General features: G+C 37.6%; 1 protein-coding gene across 7 annotated transcripts in view; it reads right to left on the bottom strand.

Annotated features, from left to right (window-relative positions):
• The window catches only part of PH4alphaEFB (prolyl 4-hydroxylase subunit alpha-1), a 223,453-nt gene that overhangs the window by 77,165 nt on the left and 127,273 nt on the right, over positions 1–19,015 (bottom strand). The gene's annotated exons all lie outside the window — the stretch shown is intronic.

Below are 19,015 nucleotides of genomic sequence, written 5' to 3' on the forward strand. Positions count from 1 at the left end.
CGTTCTTGTGTATCAGAAATCGTCTCGAATAATACCATGTAAATAATAATATACATATTCTTGGTGTTCGATAATATCAATTTAAACAACTTGATACGATCGAACTTGATTACGAATAGAGTTTTACTGTGTTCGCAAAGAAAGAAGAAAAGAGGAGCAAGGATGAAAATACTTTTGTCAAATGTTACATTCGGAGAATTACATTCGAAGTTTGTCTAAATTATCCGCAATGGAAGGAATTATTAAAAATCAAACGAATAATTAAAAACAGGGAAGTTGGTATCAACTATCAAATTATTCGTGAATTAAAGGAAAATCCTTTGCAACATTTCCAAAGCCCCCTTCGTGAAATTCCACGAAAGAACAATTCCATCGAGTGCCATCGTGGTGGTACATCGTAACACGATTCCCCCTTTAACTGGCATCATTAACTGGTAGCGAAAGTTTCGTCAAGTTCGTCGAGCTTTTAATACATTCCGTGGGCTCCCGAAAGCTGCGGTGTCCGCGGTCATTCGCGAGTTTCCCGTAAACAGTTCCCAACCGGAGCCGCATATCAGCCAGTAATTAAACTTAAACTTCTTGCAAAGTGATAGCGGCCTGTACTCCTGTCTATGCACTAATGTACGCGGCTGTGTGTGTTTTAGATACTAGACGTATCAGTGTGTATCACCTCTGAAAGTTTTTGCCTGTTTAGCCGTTGGTTTCGGTTCGTTTAGCATCGATAACGAAGAGAAACTTACTTATTTATTTATCTCGTTCATTAAGGGCTATACTATTAGATGCGTAATGAAACGAGATGAAAAGGGAAGAAAAAGAAAAAGGGAGGGCGTTGATTTCGCAGTAGAATATTTATTAAGAATATAATGAATCTATATAAAATAGAAAATAAAATAAACAGAGAGAACACCGGTACTGCAATAGAATAATTATTATACGCGTGAACGTAAATGAATCAAACTGTTTTTATTCTAATGCAACGTGTTCTATTGAAAATTGTCCTTTTCGAGACAACCAAATTTTTAAAAGAGATTCCTTTCGCGTGTTAACGATTTGATTATATCAGTCTTGAAATTAGACGAAAATTAGAGAATTCAATGAAAAGAAAACACGATTGGATCGGAAATGGTTCAAGTAGAGCAATAGAGTTAAACTGGTTGGAAAGTTTCCACTTGTTCTTGCGTTTCCTAGAAATTTGTCTTGCAATTAACGGGACATCCTTGAACTGGTACGTCGCTCCTCTGATCTCGTAATCTCTAGACTCTAGACTAGTTGCAGATGTTGGGAAGTTTCGCTTGAGCTGGATTTCCCACTTTCGGCGAAGACTGTTTTAGTTAGGTGCTATCCGAAATTTTTTAATGTAGTGAAATATTTCAAAATTTATCTTTCATTTATTTTATTGAATGATACTTAAGAACAAGTAAAGCAAAGGATCCAGAGATTTTTAAACTCTTCGTACAAGATATAATTGCCAGATAGATTCGGATTAACAAAGTAAAATCAATACAATCATACGAGTCTTGTACGCGATAAGAATTGTATAATGAAAAAATTGTACGATCTAAAATCAACAAGAGAAGCAAAAGCCATAAAAACAACCCTGGTTGTACTCCTGAGGGAGAATCCGCCCTTAAAGTAGATATTTGCGGGACAATCGTAATAAAAATCAGAAATCTAATCCTCGACAAAAATCCCAACATTAAAAAGCCGCTATAAAATAAGCAAGAGCAGATAAAGCCACAAAGAATATTTCCGATAGACGTTGGATCTTGTACAGGAAGAAACTTTCAGTTCTTGTACACGAAGAAATTTAAAGTTTAATCTCCCTTCAATCAGAATTCTACCATTAAAAAACCACGTAATTTAAAACCAGCAAGAAGAACGAAAGGAACGTCTCTGAAAATCTGAAAATAGTCCAATTGTTTATAGAGAGAAATTATCCGTCGAATAATATCTGTTGCGAATATCACAGTTCAAATAAAAAGTCTAATTTCCAGCAAGAGTTCTAGCATTAAAAAGTCTTAGAGTGTAAATCGAACGCAAAGAATCGAAACCACGAGGAATACTCCTAATAACACTGCAATTCCCCGCAGACATAAACTATCCCTCGAATCGATGTCTGCGCGAGGATTGTAACAGAAACCAAAAGTCTAATCCTCAGGAATTCCACCGTGAAAAGTCCATACAGTCTAAACCGACAAAGGAAATTCCCAATAGTCGTCGAATCCTCGACAGGAAGAGAGGAGGCTAGACCTCGAGTCGACGTCTGCACGACGGTTGCAATAAAAATCACGGGACAAAGGGGATGGCGGCGATTTTTGCGTTCAGTAAGCCGCTCCCGGGAGCATCGCCGTTTCCTTTTTTCAATCCATATTTCCCGTTCCGCGGTGGAAGGGTCGCGAGACGTAGGGAAAAAGCCTACGCAAGAGAGGATAGAGGGGAAAAAGGGGGTACTGGCTGGAACACAGAGAGAAAGAGAGAGAGACAGAGAGGAGGTTTGAAACGGAGCCGACGTTTTCCCGATCCCGTGTATCGGCTGCTACCTTCGTTCGCTGAAACAATCGTCGAAAACTTGGAACGACAATGCGAATCGTGCCTTCAACCGCCCACGCAACGAACGAACAATCGCACCGCTGGTTTGTTTCTCTGTGGCTTCGCTTTCCACCTCCTTTGTTCCGCCCACTCCCTTTTGTTCTCCGCTCGTCGACGTTGCGTCCTGTTGTCTTTTTCTCTTCTACTTCTTTTTTTTTCTATTCTTCCTCCTTCTGTTTTGTTTTGTTTCTGTTCTGGCTGGATTCTTGCTTTGAAAGGAAACGAACATCGAATTAAATCGCACGTACACGTCGTGCATTACCACCGAAGTAAGAGGAAATGAAATCACGAACATCGTTCAAACGGCTGGTTTGTGCCAGTTTGTTGATACGTTGCGTTCTTTTTGACGATCGCGCAATTTCGCGAGTGATTAAGCCTCCTATTGTGCACGGATTTATACGTTTTACTGCGCGGTATAATTAGATAATGCTTTTTATTCCTTGAATTCTTTTCAAATCAGATTCATCGAGTTTGCGGAGGTTTGGTTGAAAATGAGTACAATGGAAGAATTTAGTTAGACAATGTTTTTGTTCGAAGGTAGTTTCCGTGGATATAACGAAGTCGAGAAACTTGCGTTCGAAGTTGGAACGAAGTTTCTGCTCTTCTCTTTTCTTATAATTGTCAGAGGTACGAAGTACAGAGATATTTCTATATTGTTAAAGATCTGATGGTAAGAATAGAAAGTTCATAGAATATTTTAGGCATAATACTTTGACATATTCTTATAATAAAAAATATCGTTATGACGATCATCGAATTCTATTCCACTATTCTATTATTTTATATTATACTTTAATATTTCAGAAACTATTTTATTAATTAAAATGCTGCTTTACTATGTTCTCCATCTTCTGTATGATAACAGTTTTAATCCAACTATTATTTTTGGTATACACTGTCTATAAACTGCTTATTACCAAAAGTGTCATTTTATTTTATTTTGGCGCCAAACGTCTATTTCTCCATCCTCTTCATAATTTTCAACATATTGCTCGTCATCGTATTAAAAGTACTAAAAGATATTCAATTGTTCTGTGTCTTAGCAATTATACTACTAATTTCTACAAAACTGCAACCGTATTCCTGAACCTAACGATTTCTTCTCATCTTTGCTTTATATCAAAATATCCCTGTGCGTTTCATAAAGCGACATTAAAATATGAAAATCGACAGAGATGTACCTGTCACGTTTTCTCTTGTGATCTTACACTTTGCTTTTACTTCAGAAATATACCTGATGTTCCTTATAAACTTGGAATGCCAGAAGGTCTCGCAAAATAGTCCATATTACGCGAAGATGTCTCATAAATAAATCCGAGTAACGACGCTGTACATATATTATACCTTTCAGAAAGTTGTACTAAAAAGGACCCCCACTTACCGTGAAAAATTGAAAAAGATTTCTCGGTGCAGGAAGATATTTGCTTAGAACTCGACCCTTGTAATTTCCCCTTTACCAACGAAAATGATAGCTGTACACGTTCTTGCCTCGCGTTTGGAGATATTCATGTCGTGTAGTGCTATATATACATACCGGGAGTACGATCATGAAAAGGTATTTCGTAGTCCTACGAATTTGTGTAAAAGGAACATATCCCGAACCGAAAAGAAGAGAACGTAGGAGGAGTCTTGTTCGAGAGTGTAGAACTCTCGACTTCCGCGAAATGGGTCGGAGTTCGAATCCCCCGCTGCAGAAAATGTTTTCTGTCGGAGGAAACGTTTGGGATTTGCTACAAATGAACTTTGCCCGGCTGCGACTCGTGATATTTGTCGAACTAAGAAACGATAACCCTATGATTGGAAAACAAACGAAAAGAGGAGAATGAATGAAATGAAAATGTGTAGAATTTTGAATACTCTCGCTTTGGAACTTGGCAAGCAAAAGCAGCGAAAGATATACAATTTTCGACAGCGACGAGGAAATATATAAAAGAGAACAAAAGCGTAAAATTGCAGAAAAGTTCACGGAGAAAATAAAAATCGTATCGACGAGAAACGAAAGCTTCCCTTTCCTTGTAACTGCACGGTAGTCGTTAAGATTGGAGAAAAATGTAGGAGGGTGACGCTAAAATTCCGAGTAAAAGAAAATTCACAGAAGAATGCCAAACAAGAGAAAAATAAACTAGAGAATATAAAAATAAAGAAGGAAATGAATACCGAAAGCTACCGCAAATCCTGCTTACGAATTCGCCGGCAAAATGACACGATCGTGGATGAAGAATGCAAAGCAGCAGCGACAAACAACCCCTTCGTCTTTCGTTCCGAATTCCTGGAAGGAATACAAAAGTCCAGCAAATTCGGTAAAATAAATCAATGTCTGGCCGGGTAGTTATTCGAGATTGCGATATAGGGAAGAAAAGAAGCAAGAAAACAGGAAACTTCCCCCTGGTGTGGCGTGTGCAACTGTGCATATTCGAATAAAGGGAAACGAGAGAAAGTAAAAAAGGGGAAATGGCCCTCGATTCGAGGGGAAGTCGCGTGCAGCATTTGAGACAACGGGGTCCCGTCCGTGGAGGATCCACGAGGATCGGAGAACGATGGAACTTCGGCGAACTAGTCGGCGTATCGTGTGGCGTTCATTCCGGATTCATCCCGAAAATGAATTTTAGATTGCTGGCAGTGCCGCGTATCCACAACTGCGTGCGGCTCGTAATTCCGGCTTCAGTATAACTGGCCGGTACAAGTAAATAAATAAGCAAATAAATGAATAAATAACGTAGGCCAGGCTTGCGGGAATTTATCCGCTGATTCCGACGCTTGAATCCCAGACCGGGCTGCAATTTACGATCCTATTCGCGAGAACTCGAACCGCCTAGCGGTTTTCGTTCTCTTTCTTCCTCTATCTATCTATCTATCTGTCTACGTCTGCTATTCCCCGTGTTTTCGCGATCGATTCTCGCGATTGTAAATCAACCCTATTTGCAGGGAGGCAGGCAGGTGTTAGAAAATTGTGATAACTCCGTAGACTGGTTAACGAGCCCGTGGTTTACGCTGCGCCGCGGTCTTATCGGATGAAATTCGAATAAGGAAGGGGTAGTTTTGGAGCTTCTTTCGGAGCTTCCTATCTTTTCATTCATTTCGAGGATATTTATGGAATGGGTGGAATTAATGGATAGAGTTGAGAAGAAGGTACCCTAGTGGTAGTTTTAATTGATATTCTAGTCGGGTTATAGAATCTTGGAGTTTCATAAAGTTTCCCTTTTGAACGTTGTGATATGACGTGTAATCTTATTAAGTATAATTTCAATGTGCATATTTTGATTTAATTTTATGCCTCTTTTCGACGATTATACAACTTCGTAATCGGATATGTAAGTGTAAATTGTGTGATTATATTTATAAAAATCATTATCTGTATGATTAAAACATACGTAAGGAGATGCTTCAATGGTTTAAAAAAGAAAAACCAGTCACGTTCATTTACTTGGCTATTTAAACCTTTCGCTTCGAGTGCCACTTATAGGCGGCGATCACGCGACGAATCCTGGGTTCGACACCCCATATATCGGGCATACACCAGTGTCATCTGTAGTCAATAATATATTATTTCGTTATCGGCAGAAGATTTTCTGTTGATTTTATTGATATATTGGATATCACTTCTTAAAAGTTACTCATTGTTGAAAGAACAATATATTTCAAACATCCAAACGATCGTATACTGTTTCGAGCTAAAAAATCTGTTAAATCCATTAACAGTGAAACGATAACTCATATACGGTTCTTACAAGAATTATTGTTATTTAAGACTTAGGAAAACGTATATACAGCAACCACGCACACTGTGTGCATTTCTGGCGCGCACTTCCGCTCAGTGACAGTACTTCGGCGGACTGGACTGCCGAAGCGAAAATGCCGCAAAGGCGACCGAAGTCTGAACGTTTTGACATTTGCTCGGCGACTGATCGAAACCGATCATCAACGGTTCGATGTCAGAGAATATTTAAATTATCGGCGCTCGGTCCACACGGATCCTCGAGACAGGTTACAACGTTTTATCGCCTACACATAGGTACAATTTTCTGATTATTCATAGAAATACGAATTTGTATAAATATCCGCAGCCTTTTCATCGGTCAAATATTCCAAAGCGTACGTACTGTATTTTAAACGACTTTTTATCAAAGTTCTCGAGGAACTAATCTAATGGAAGATGAAGCTTCTCGCGCGGAGTAATTAACAAATTCGCAACATTTGGCGTTGGAAAATTGTTGTCAGTTGTTCCGGCGGAAGCTGTGGAAAGATTCGATATCTCGGATATCGGCTCCGGTTCGCAATTACCGAACTGTATATACGTTCCAGGGCGTATCGCGGCTTATTACATTAAACAAGCCGCGTAGCAAGTAATTGTTCCGGTAATAACAACCCCAGCTAGCGCTGGGGAACAGAATGGAGGAGAGAGAGTAAGCGAGAGAGAGAGGAATAGAGATAGAGAGGAATAGAGATAGGGAGAAGAGGTCAGCATTAATAATTTTCCGAATAATAACGCACCCCCACGAGCGTCATATTTTCGTGACAGCCCTTTGTTCGTCGGTGTTGGAATCTAGACCATGCCGATGTCACTTTGCCGCACAATTACCCGGGCAAAAGTAACAAACGACTGGGTACGATGCTGTTGCTCTCTTTGAAAGTGATTCTCCGTTACTAGTGGAAAATTTGTATCGTGTTATTTGTTGCAGTTAAAACCAGAAAAACTTTGTTGTATAATGTTATAGTACCAAATGGAAGAAAAGCGATGGCGAAAGAAGGAAATAAAGAGAGGACGAACAAGGAAAGAAAGAAGAGAGAGGAATCAGAGGTCGAGTTTTCTGCCTGGATATCGTGCAACGTTTTCTAAAAAGTCGTCGAATTCATTTTTAATTACAGACATTCGTTTATGTTATGCTTTTGTTTATTGTAATATGGCTACATTGTCGCATTAGATGGAAATAACTTGTCACGTTTTATTAAGAATGTTTCTTATGCATATAGGGCGAAGGTCGTAGGTTAAAAGGGAATAGCAGCGCAAAACAGGTTGGCAAACACTGAAATTGGGGAATAGAGATTTAATTAGGTCAAGTATATCTAATAACAAGTGCAAATATTAATTAACTCTGCAGAATCAGGATCGATCCATAATCAAATGCAGGTTTTTAGTATTATTACTATTACCACGTTGAATTTCCAACAGTTAATTCGCACGATCTGTCTGCTCCACCGAGAACTCTGAGAATGGTTATAATGACCAATCCATAATTTCTCAGAGAAATTTTACTGTCATACCACGATGAATTCTTGAGTATTTCACTAATCTTTTATAAATTCTACGTATAAAGGTTCGTTTTCTTCCTCGTATATCGTATCTTTCATTTTGACTTCTTTGGTAGTTTTATACTTTAGTCATAGATGATTCCAGTATTAAAAATAAAAATAAAAAGAAACACCTGCCAAATGCGAATTATTATTCCTTCGCAAATGGCATGAACAAATGTTACAGAATATTTTTTCATATATTTCGCTTCTTTACTACAAGCTCCACGTTTTACTTATTTACATAATGCTAGTATCAAAATTAAAGATAAACAAATTTGCCAAATCGTACAGCACGATTACTCCAAAACCGTAGCGATTTGAACGAGAGGCCTTTATACTGACATCGGTGACAAACACGTGCCACCCCCGGTGCATCTTCAACGAACTGGATTAGGCGCGTGCGCGCATAGGTTCGTTGCGTACCAGTGTATTATGCATCACGCATAATACCAGAAGTGCACAGAGACAAATTGGACGACGACAAGGGGGAGCAACGGCGCTGGTGCAGCGATGCACGCAGGAAGGAAATGATAAAGCAACAACGTGGCCTCGAACGGCTGCTGGATTACAAACAACCGTCATACACGTAAGCAATTCAAGGGATGTGCCGAAAAGTGGTTTCAAATTGATATTCACCAGGGCTTCACGCTCTTTCCACGTTGTTTCTTTCCTCTTTGCTTTACGTCGCGACAGAATAGCGTGCTCGCGAACCTCTACTATCACGCACAACTGGAATTTCTGTTCGTGTGTTCGGAAAAAGGGTGCAGAGTGTGCTATGCACTTGCAAATTGCAATTTCGCTTCTCTTTTAAGTGGAACTGTGCTACGTATTTCTTTTTACTTTCATGAATTCGAAGCAAGGAATTATCTCAAGGAGAAACGATACAGGATATTGGAAATTTGTTATTTCACAGTTTCGTTATTTTTGAAAATTTAGTTTACAGTTTCATTCTATGTGAAAATTTATTTTACGTACGTACGATGCATTTTTATGTTCGGATTATCTCTCAGTGTACGTTCCTTGATTATATGATATTTTAATCTGGTTCTGTTTATAAAATTAAAGCTACCGCTATCGATCATGTTATCGGTAATACCGACACGTTATAGATAATTCGATATACTGGTAATATCGTGAACATATCGATAAGTTATATAGGATATGAAGTTTCTTCAATTTATCAAATAATATACACAGGATCCTATCTATACTTGGAATGGAATACGTTTCGAGAACTTTCTTTTCACGCTGCTCTATTTCAAATCTCCAAATAAACGCTTTTCGTTCACGCTTTATTATTCTGATTCAAAGCTGTGACAGCTCAAAAGTTGTAATACAATCAGTTCATATATAGGTTGTCCAAAAAGTGTCTTTCTTTTACAACAACACATCTTTATACAAATATTAAACCTAATCTGTCGAACGTTATGCTCTCTATTTTGTTAGAACAAAATGGAGCATACGTAATTCGATAAAATAATATAAAACGGAAACTGTTGTGCATCCATTATTTCCTTATAAAACGAAAGAAACTTTTCGGACGACCAATACGTAGTATCGTGAACAAATAGCCTAAGAAATATCGGGTGAACCATAAACAATATTGCGAGAAAGCCTAAGTGCCGATAGGCCAAATGGGTCTGGGAACTTCAATGGACCGAGCGGCCCATCAATATGTCATTGATCCTTCAATCGAATAGTTACGCGGAAAAAAAGGTCTACGTGACCATGGCCGTGGGCGGTTGCGGAACACGTACGTGGTGGGACTATGAAAAAGGAGAAAGGGATACTTAAGGGAGAAAGATGAATTAACAGGCAGTCGTGAGTTGATAAGTCAGTGTTGTCAACGTTATCGAGAAGAATGGTCCGCGTGAAAGAGAGCGTTAGTGACGAGAGTTGTGAATTAACTATTTAGTTGCTTAGTTATAGCACATTACTGTATTTAGTTCACGTTAAATAACCATCGTTTCCTGTTTAATCCATTCTAAATAGATCTATCGATCAATAAAATTAGCATATAAATAGGATAGAAATCATTGGGAACTCTAATTACTAAATAAATAAAAAAATCCTACATATATACTCATTTTAATATAACGCAGGTAAATAAACGTAGATTATGCGATTATAAGACAGTGATAATACTATTGGAAAAATGCTTTGCCATAAATTTGATCAGTATTTTTTGACAGTGTGTTAGAAATTTTTTGATCCACCGACATGTATCATTTTATAGAACCAAATATACGTATGTAGTTGAAGAAAGTGGTGAGCGATCTTATATGTGCTTTTAACACTAATTATAAAATCCATCCATCTCAGTCAAAATAATATGATTAATCGACACTTTCCCAGCTTAAGTGTATCATAGTTTGTATTATTACATTATTGCGTTTATTACGAAGAAACCCCTTCCCGAAAGAGTTAAAACTCTTCGTGTACTGAATAAGCATAAGGTGAATTAACATTTCTGACAATATCTGTGACACTTTCCTGGATCTAATGACCTTTGAAAACTATTTTCTTTCAGTCAATTTTACTTGCTCTACTTTTTAAATTGTTCCGATCCAAATTATCTGTACATCGCTGTATTAAAATAGGACGCTCTGTATAGTTGAAAGTGTCAGTTAATAGTGGATTTAAAATATCGACAAGGCCTGAAACAGAAGGGATTGAGCTCGAATATGGTGCACTCTTTTAGATTTAGACTAATGGAAACGGAATTAGAGTTGACGTCCTTTTTCTCAACGTTTGACGTTCGATTTATTTCCGTGTCAGGTTTATCGACTATAAATTCTCCGGGAAATTTAGAACTTTCTACATGACATATATCGTGACCTTTATTCACTTTTAACTTTCTATAATTAAATTTATGTAGTTTTATTTATAGGAAAGACTAGCGATTACAATTTTTTCCAATGGCAAAAACAGAAATTGAGAAGAATTATAATCATATTTTTTAGTGGACAACGAAATAAAATTTTATTTTATTTGTTAAAAGCCAGTGCGGAAACATCGATATCCTCTTCAATTCTCGTTGAAAGTTTTTTCTTGTACGATATTACGGATGATCTATATCGCTACAGTTAGATTTTTAATGTGACATTTGAAAGAAAAAAAGAAAACAAAAGTGTAGTCGATTTCGTTAAAAAGGTTACATATTCTAATTAATAAATAAATCGAATTTGTTCACGAAAAAACAACCAATTGGATTATTCAGTTCGATTCATTACATATTCAATTAACGAGGAGACCGTAGAAAAGTCTGCATTTAATATTTTAACCCTGTATACTGCGACTTGAATGTTACACACCAGCGTTGGTAGAAAATTATTTACCAAATTATTTGCCAACGAATAAATTAACTCATTATTCGTAAGTTGTTCGTCGAAGTTGTTATTCATGAATAATAAATAGGTCGAATTTATTCGTCACCTTGTTACGTTATTCGAAATAATCTTATCCTCAACGTTAGGCTGCAAAATTTTGCACAAAAATTCGAACGATTTTTTTACCGTGTCAAAAATTTACGAGCTCCTATAGTCTGCTGAGTCCTATAGAACATTAAAATTCCACTTAATACAAATCATAATTGGAAATTTATATTTATGGTGCTTCGAAGAATAAGAAAAACATGTTTTTAAATGGAGAAAAGAAATAGAAATAAAACTTTTAAAAGTGTAAGTACACATCTTACGCCAGTACTGATGGGGCAAATGACCTCGACAGTTCAACAGATTTCATACAGATACTTCATCAAAACTTGGACAATTCTACCCACACAACGAAAACTCTTCTTTGTGAGAGAACCGCGTAGACCAGAGCCATCGAACGATTCTTCGACCGTGTCAAAAATTGATGAGCTCTCATAGGACGTGAAACGGAAGTGAGTTAACGTAGTATCGGATGCGTGACACGTGGACCACGGGTATCGAGTTAAACGCGGTGTACAGCCGTGCGTGACGGCCGACTAATTTATTCAGAAGCGTCATAATTGCGATATCACGGGGACTGCCATTGCGGATTACCGCAAACGGAGTCTGCAGCCACGCTGAAATTGCAAAACCGACGGCCGATTGTCGTTTCGGGACGCCAGCGTGAAAATCGGAAACGGCCGCGCCGGGGGAAATGCTAATTTCGCGATTTGTAACGCGTCGTTTTCCATTTGTAATCGACCAGTTTCTATTGGATGATATTCACACTCGGCCACGCGCGTCTATTGTAACTTCTGACCTCGTATTTCTTATTTTTCTTATTTTCCTTCGGTTTTGTTTCTTTCTTTTCCTTTTTTTCTTTCTGGCTACAAGCGCATTAAATCAGCGCGAAAATTTTACAAACGTGTTTCATCCTTCCCCTTTTATTTCTCTAAATTTTGTTTGACTTCGTGTTTCCATATCTTTTCGCTATTCGACTGGCCTTTTTTTCTCACGATTCAACGCGAAAATGTTCAAGCGTTTATCTATCCTCTCTCTCTCTCTCTCTGTTTATTTAAAAAAATTTTGTTTTTAGTTTCACAGTCTCCTTTATTCATTCACTTGCTTTTCATCTCTTGTTTTTCACGAGTGAATACGAAAACATCCAAACGTTTCATGTTGTCCCTTTTTTTATTTTGTTAATTTTATTCGACTCCGTGAGGGTTCGTATTTGTGTTTTCACGTGCCAGCAATTCGTTGCTTTTTAACAGACCTACTATGTTGTAATCTGCACGGCAGTTCGTTTTCCAATCCTCTATTTTTCTATGTATTTTTTTTTTATTGTTGTTTCAATTTTGTTACGCTTGTTTTGCTTTATTTTTTTCACGCGTTTCCGGGAAACGAGTGAAATTTGTTGTTTCGGCAGAACAAATACGCGTGGGTGGGCGCATAGGTCGTTTACCGGAAGCGTGAGCTGTGGATAAGTCGAATTTGCGGGCATTGTAGCGCGCGTACGAGCGTTTCGCGAAACTTTCGTGGACAAGTTAAATTTGTAGCAGACGGTTCGATACGAATTAACACGTTCAGTGCCACGCACGTCTCATCTTCAGTCTGAACTTTTCAGCTGAGTCACAGACTGTCTGAATTCGTATAAACGTCTGGGTTGAACTAAAACTCGCATGAAAACTTCTCAATCTCTTCGGGGATTGAATCCATCTTAAGGCCAGAAAAAGATTATTTTTATATTTCAATTATATTTCTTTCAAATGTATTTGTGAGTATTAAGCAAGACAGATAATATTGGAAATTATTTTGAGATACTTTTACAGCTTTTTTCTTCATTTCCACTGTAAAAGTTAAATAAATAACGATACCCGGATATTATTTATATTGTAGTATAGAAACAGAAATTAGAGATACGAAATCATTCGTCCAACCAAAACATAAGAAACGGAAGAACGTTATGAGGATTCGTTGGTGGATCAATGGTCATTTGAAATCCTTTAGAACGATCAAACTTGCAACCAGTTAGCAGTCAGACAGCAGTGAAGCATCAAGTACTCCGGAAGCAATCAGGCATCCGCCGGTAGTCTGTTTGTAATTGGACTGCGAGCATTGAGGTAATTAGGCATCGGTCTGTCAAACGTATCAGTTATGGCTACAGTCGGTTATCACACACGTTCAGTTGCAAGTATGACCAGCCTTCCTCTTCAAAGCTCGCGTGAATTTCTTTAATATTCAGTTCCTCGCACATTGAATGTAAATGTCGAATGTACAGAATAATAGGAAAGAACTGCTGAAATAATTGTTAGTCTAACGTTTCTTCATGAATCATAAAAAGTTTGATAGGGTTTTAAATCCAAGTCTAGCGAGTAGAATCTAAGATCTAATTTCGATCAGTAGTAACCGTAATTTATGCACGGACCTTCCAGTGTTTTATTATCTTCCATTTACCTTCTTCATTTCTGTAACTTGTGCGAGTTCTGATAGAATTTCGAGTGAAAATGTCCTGCGCAAATTCGAAATCTTATTTTCATCAGTAATTACAATTTATACACAGACGTCTTTCCTTTTTTCCTCTTTGGCCTTCTCCTTTCTCCGTCTCTACGAGTCACGTAAGACAAACGACGATTGACGAAATGGGACAAAAGTAAATTCAAAATCTTATTCAATTACCACTGTATATACGACAAATACAAACAGCATTATACGAACGTTTCTGCCCTTGGAAGGAGGAAAACTACAAAGGACAAAAAATCACTTCATCCTAAAGCCATATCCTCAAAAAACAATCGAAACCAAAACTTCTCGAGCAAACATCTTCCTCCATCTCTCTCTCAAGCATCAACTTCTCAACCCTCGCCCCCCATCGACTATACTCGAAAGTTGAACAGTCTCCTCGCGAAGTCGATCCTCGAGCTCGCAAAACAGCTAGCGTCTCGCAAAAAATCCAGCGATCCACCTGTCAGCGAACCTTCGAAATTATACTTCACAAACAGGGGTGAGTCGACAACCTTTCGCCGCTGCATGCACAAACGCTCGATAATAATTCATATCGCGTTTTCCCGCGTGTCGACGCTCGCTTTTATCAGGCTGGCGTTCCTTCTTCCCCTTGGCGAGGCGAAAGGTAGAAGAAGCGAGAGATGAAGGGGTGAAAATAAGTGGAAAGAACGAAGCGGAAGCTGCGCGAAAACCATGGCTTTTTGTGTCACGTTGGCTTTTTTTATGGCACGTTGGTCGTTCGCAAAAACAACCGTGCGTCTTCGAGATTTTTAAACATTTTCTATCTATCTGTCTGTCTGTCTGTCTCTCTCTTGCTCTCCTTCTTTTCTTTACATCAAATCCATTGCAGCCCCCTCGGAGACTTATGGTTTTTCCACGATTATTCCTGGTTTCTCGGTCTGGCTTTATGCGCTTGCTGTTTCTCCCGCGTGGCAGAATTTGAGCCGACGCGAAGTACGGAATTCGAACAGCGATTTGGGGCGAAAATCAAAATTCACAGGCTACGTTTGCCACGTTCGTACGTTCCCAGGCAACGTTCGCACGTTTGTAGGCCACGTTCTCACGTTCCAGAGTGCGGCGTTTGAATGTGGATTCGGGACAAAGATAAAAAGATACACATAATGTGCAGTTTTCCTGAAACTCGATATCAGGGGATCTGAGGTGAGTGAAAATATCTTGAACATTTATTTCTTTGTCTGACCACATACATAGTAACGTTTGAGTAAATGATACCGGTGCTGAGAACAATCTCCTCATTTTTTCGTGAGTGTCGTGTAAAAATGATTTATCCTTCCTTCGGTTTCGTTAGATATTTTGTTGATTCAATAAAGAAAGCAGAGATTACGTGCAAGTTTTAACATTTTCGCGGAACATATGTAATCAGAAATCTGGTCGTAAACCATCGATTGGCGATCGCCAATCACGAACGATCAAAATTACGGGCTGATCTAAACTGTTTCTTTAAAATTGCTCTTCAAGGAGAGAAAGACATTTTTAAATTGGAAAGATGGTACATATTTGACAAGTATTAACAAACAAGAACGTATAACGATTGAGTGAGCTAATTTTCAAGCGATTGTACTTTGATCTACAAACGATTTTTATCGATCCTCCATCGAGTTTCAGAAGAATTCTTGTTTATATTTACATATCTTACAGACTGATGATATTACCGAATAATAAGATCAAAATTGCATAGCGCACGGTGTGTCGGTAATTTTTCTTTTGCCTTTTGTTTCTTTTCTCATTCGTTCTTTAGATCTAATTTGGTTCGCTTCGTTCGTACAGTTTGCTGCAGGATGTTGCGATTTCGATGGAGAAGCTGTGTGAGAAGTCACGAGAGCGAGGCAATTTTCGACGAAAACGGGGAGAACGTAAGAAGGATTTCTATGGATAAAAAGAGAGAAGAGGAGTTTAAGGTCCTGCCTTAGGGTGAAATTGTCGATGCGTACAAGAGGGTCGTGGAAGAGGGTTCTTCTTCTTCGAAAGAAACGATGTTCATGTATTTTCTTCTTTCTTTTTTTTTCTTTTTTCTTTTTTCGAAAAAAAAAGGAATCGTTTGCAAATGTAAATATAATTAAGACAGAATGTTAACTCTTCAATTTTCTAAACTATTATATTACACTTGCAGAATTGAAGAATTAAATATAATTCGGAATTATATCATCTATTATTTTACCATTATCTATCACGAGATTTACAAAGGCCGGATGGATTCCGAGGGAAGAATCAAGGAAACCCGAGATATTACAACAGCAATGAAGCGGACGTCAGTATATAAAACTCGGGGAAATTTAATAAGCTAGGCTAAGAACATTCCTACACAGAGAGCACGGTATTTCTAGGGTTAATGTTGCACGAGGAAGATCCGCGGAATAGGAAGCTTTAATATCAGCCTCTTTTGCCCTTATCCCACAGCAGCGGCTTATAAAGCCACGACAGAATATCCAAAATAATCTTTCGCCACATAGTCTCTCTTTTCCTTCTTCTTTCTCGATTTCTTTTTCTAATAACGCGGCCTTTTCGTTCTCCAACCCTCGAAGTTCTTATTAAAATATTCGCAATCTGTGCTCTACGGAACGATGGATATTCATGGGCGTTTTGTGGTCGGAATATTAGTCGATTAAAAGAGAACAGTTTGGAGGTGAGAGGGACAATACGAAAAATTCACGCACAAGATAGAAATTAGGATAGTTTCGATGGAATATGAAGTAATTATTGTTATTTGCAGGCGATCTCCGTGCTTTTCTCTTGGCATTTTGAGAGTATATCGTGTATCTTGTATAATGAATCGTTTTTCTGTAAGTAGGTAGGCAAAAATTAGGTTTCGTTAGGTTGCGGTAGGTTAGGGTTAGGTGCTAAAAAAATTAAAAATTGGGAGGTTATGATACGTATGCATTCTGTATTTTAAACGAAACAGATTTATGCAAAGCATGAAAAAATCTAAAATAAAAATTCCAAGGGTGGGGGAAAATTGAAACTGCTAGTACGTTCATACGAGCGCATATCGAATTATAATAACAAATAACCTGGCATGACTATTCGAGAATTAAAATTATTATATCGGTGGAAAATTGAAATTGTTAAAACGTCATCTATATCTCGAGCAAAAATCCAAAAAAATTAGGAAATCAAAATTTGCAGTTTAGTAAGTTCCCTAATCTTAATTCTCTTGAAAAAAACGACAACCAAATCTGATCCCTCCCCACATCTCTCTCTCTCTCTCTCTCTCTTTCTTCCTTCAAATTATTTTCAAATTATTATAATAACAAGTAATTTTAACAAATATGAATTTTACTGACATTCTTCGATTTATCAAGTCATCCGTGAGGCTAAAATAACGAGACACACGATCGGAATAACTTGTAAGGAAAAATCGTCCCCTGGTTCCTCCGCGAGGTCGCTAAAATCGCATCAATCGCTGAAACTCCGGCAGGAACGGGACTCATAAATGCAAAGCAGGGCTATCGAAGTTCCAACATGTTCGATCGCAAAAATAAGAAGGAAGGATCAAACGGAAGAAGATAAAATGACGAGATAGATGGCTGCGTCGATGAATAATACATCCTTGTGGAGGTCTTGCCGATACATCATGCCGAATTCGCGTCCAAAAAGGGATTGCAACTTTGCTGTAAAGACCTTTGGGAATCGTATCGTGGTTTTAACCGCTCCGAAGAAACTAAAACGAAGTAGCAAGACTTTAGAGATGATTGCTTGCCCATCCCTCGTTTCCAGTCTACGTTTTGCGTCCTTATTTCGTTTATTTTCAATTTTTACTTCACTTATTTTCGGTACTCCTCGAATAAATTGCATACACAACTTGGGAAAATATTTGCGAGCTAAGAAAATTGCAGAAAATAAAAGGGAAAAAAATTAATTTGATTCTGATAGAAATGCAAAAATTACTTCTATACATTCCTGGCTATGCGTATATATAGAAGGGTTGGTTTTACGTTCCATAAATTTTCTTTAAATCCATCGGACATTTTAACTGTATAATAAGCTCCGAGAACGTTTCATTTTATCTCTGTTATTAATCCGTTTCAACAAAGAAATGGAAATCTCGATTATTTCCTTTTTCACATTCGACAGAGAATTTCTTCAAACAACCACGTTTAAAAGAATTTTAATTCATTTAATTCTCAAATATTTTATAAGTTCAATGTAAATAATTCCTTTTAATTAAAATAATAATTAACAATACTGATATCAAACGTCTGATTTATATTATAGGATCTCGTTGATGATATATTAAAGATAAATAAAATGGTAATAATTTCAAGTACCAAAGCGAGAAGATTTCGAGAACAATGCGATCAGCCTCGTCGTACAAACGCACAAAATTGTTCCTCAGCTAATTAATCTGATTATCGGCGGACCATGGGAGAAATTTATTTTTCGTCGTGGGACCAAAGCTCTTGGGTATCGCGAGGCAAACAAATCAACGTTCTTCCAGATTCAAGGGACAAATAAGCCGATGGAGGGAATGGATTGATCGAGATATTCGTAGATCGAGCGCTTTTATGAACAAACAAATAACCGGTGAATCGAGATTTCACGGTCCTCTCTTTGCCACTCTCTTCATTAAATTGGATTTACTGTATTTTCGTAGAATCATTCGCGAACAAATAACGAGACATAGCCATTCGATCTTTAAATGAAAACGGATTTAATGGACGATAAAAGAGTCACAGTAGCAAGAGAAAAATTTGTTCCTACGTGTTTTATTTTCTAAAATATAATTTTCAAAATATGACTTCATTTCTCAATTTTTGAGATCCCTTTTCGTTTCGATAAATTCGATAAATTCGATAAATTTCGTTTCGGCTAGTAGCAAGATATACCTGTTGAATATTTCTTAGGGAATTGTCTACTGTTATATGTTATATTATAATGTGACTAAATTCGGGTTTCAGATATTTGCTTGTTGCATTATTGGCTTTTGATGTGTTCGAGAAAAATGAATAACATATCTCGACGTAGAAAATGTGTTATAGTCTTTCCCTCTTTAACGAAATATTTGAAATCGTTGCAAGCATGCACCTAATGACGTCAATCTCTGATTCTTCTTTTGTTTCGTGTAATTTTTGGCTCCAGAGAATTTTGTATATTTAACAATAACCCACGTCAACATCTATTTTACGTATTGAAAAATCCTTAAAACAAAAGAACCAGCACTTCTAAGTAAAAGATTATGTAAAACAGCAAAATCATTATTG

Source organism: Bombus flavifrons, chromosome 11 (assembly GCF_040668555.2).
Source record: "Bombus flavifrons isolate JBK064 chromosome 11, iyBomFlav1_principal, whole genome shotgun sequence".
NCBI lineage: Eukaryota > Metazoa > Arthropoda > Insecta > Hymenoptera > Apidae > Bombus > Bombus flavifrons.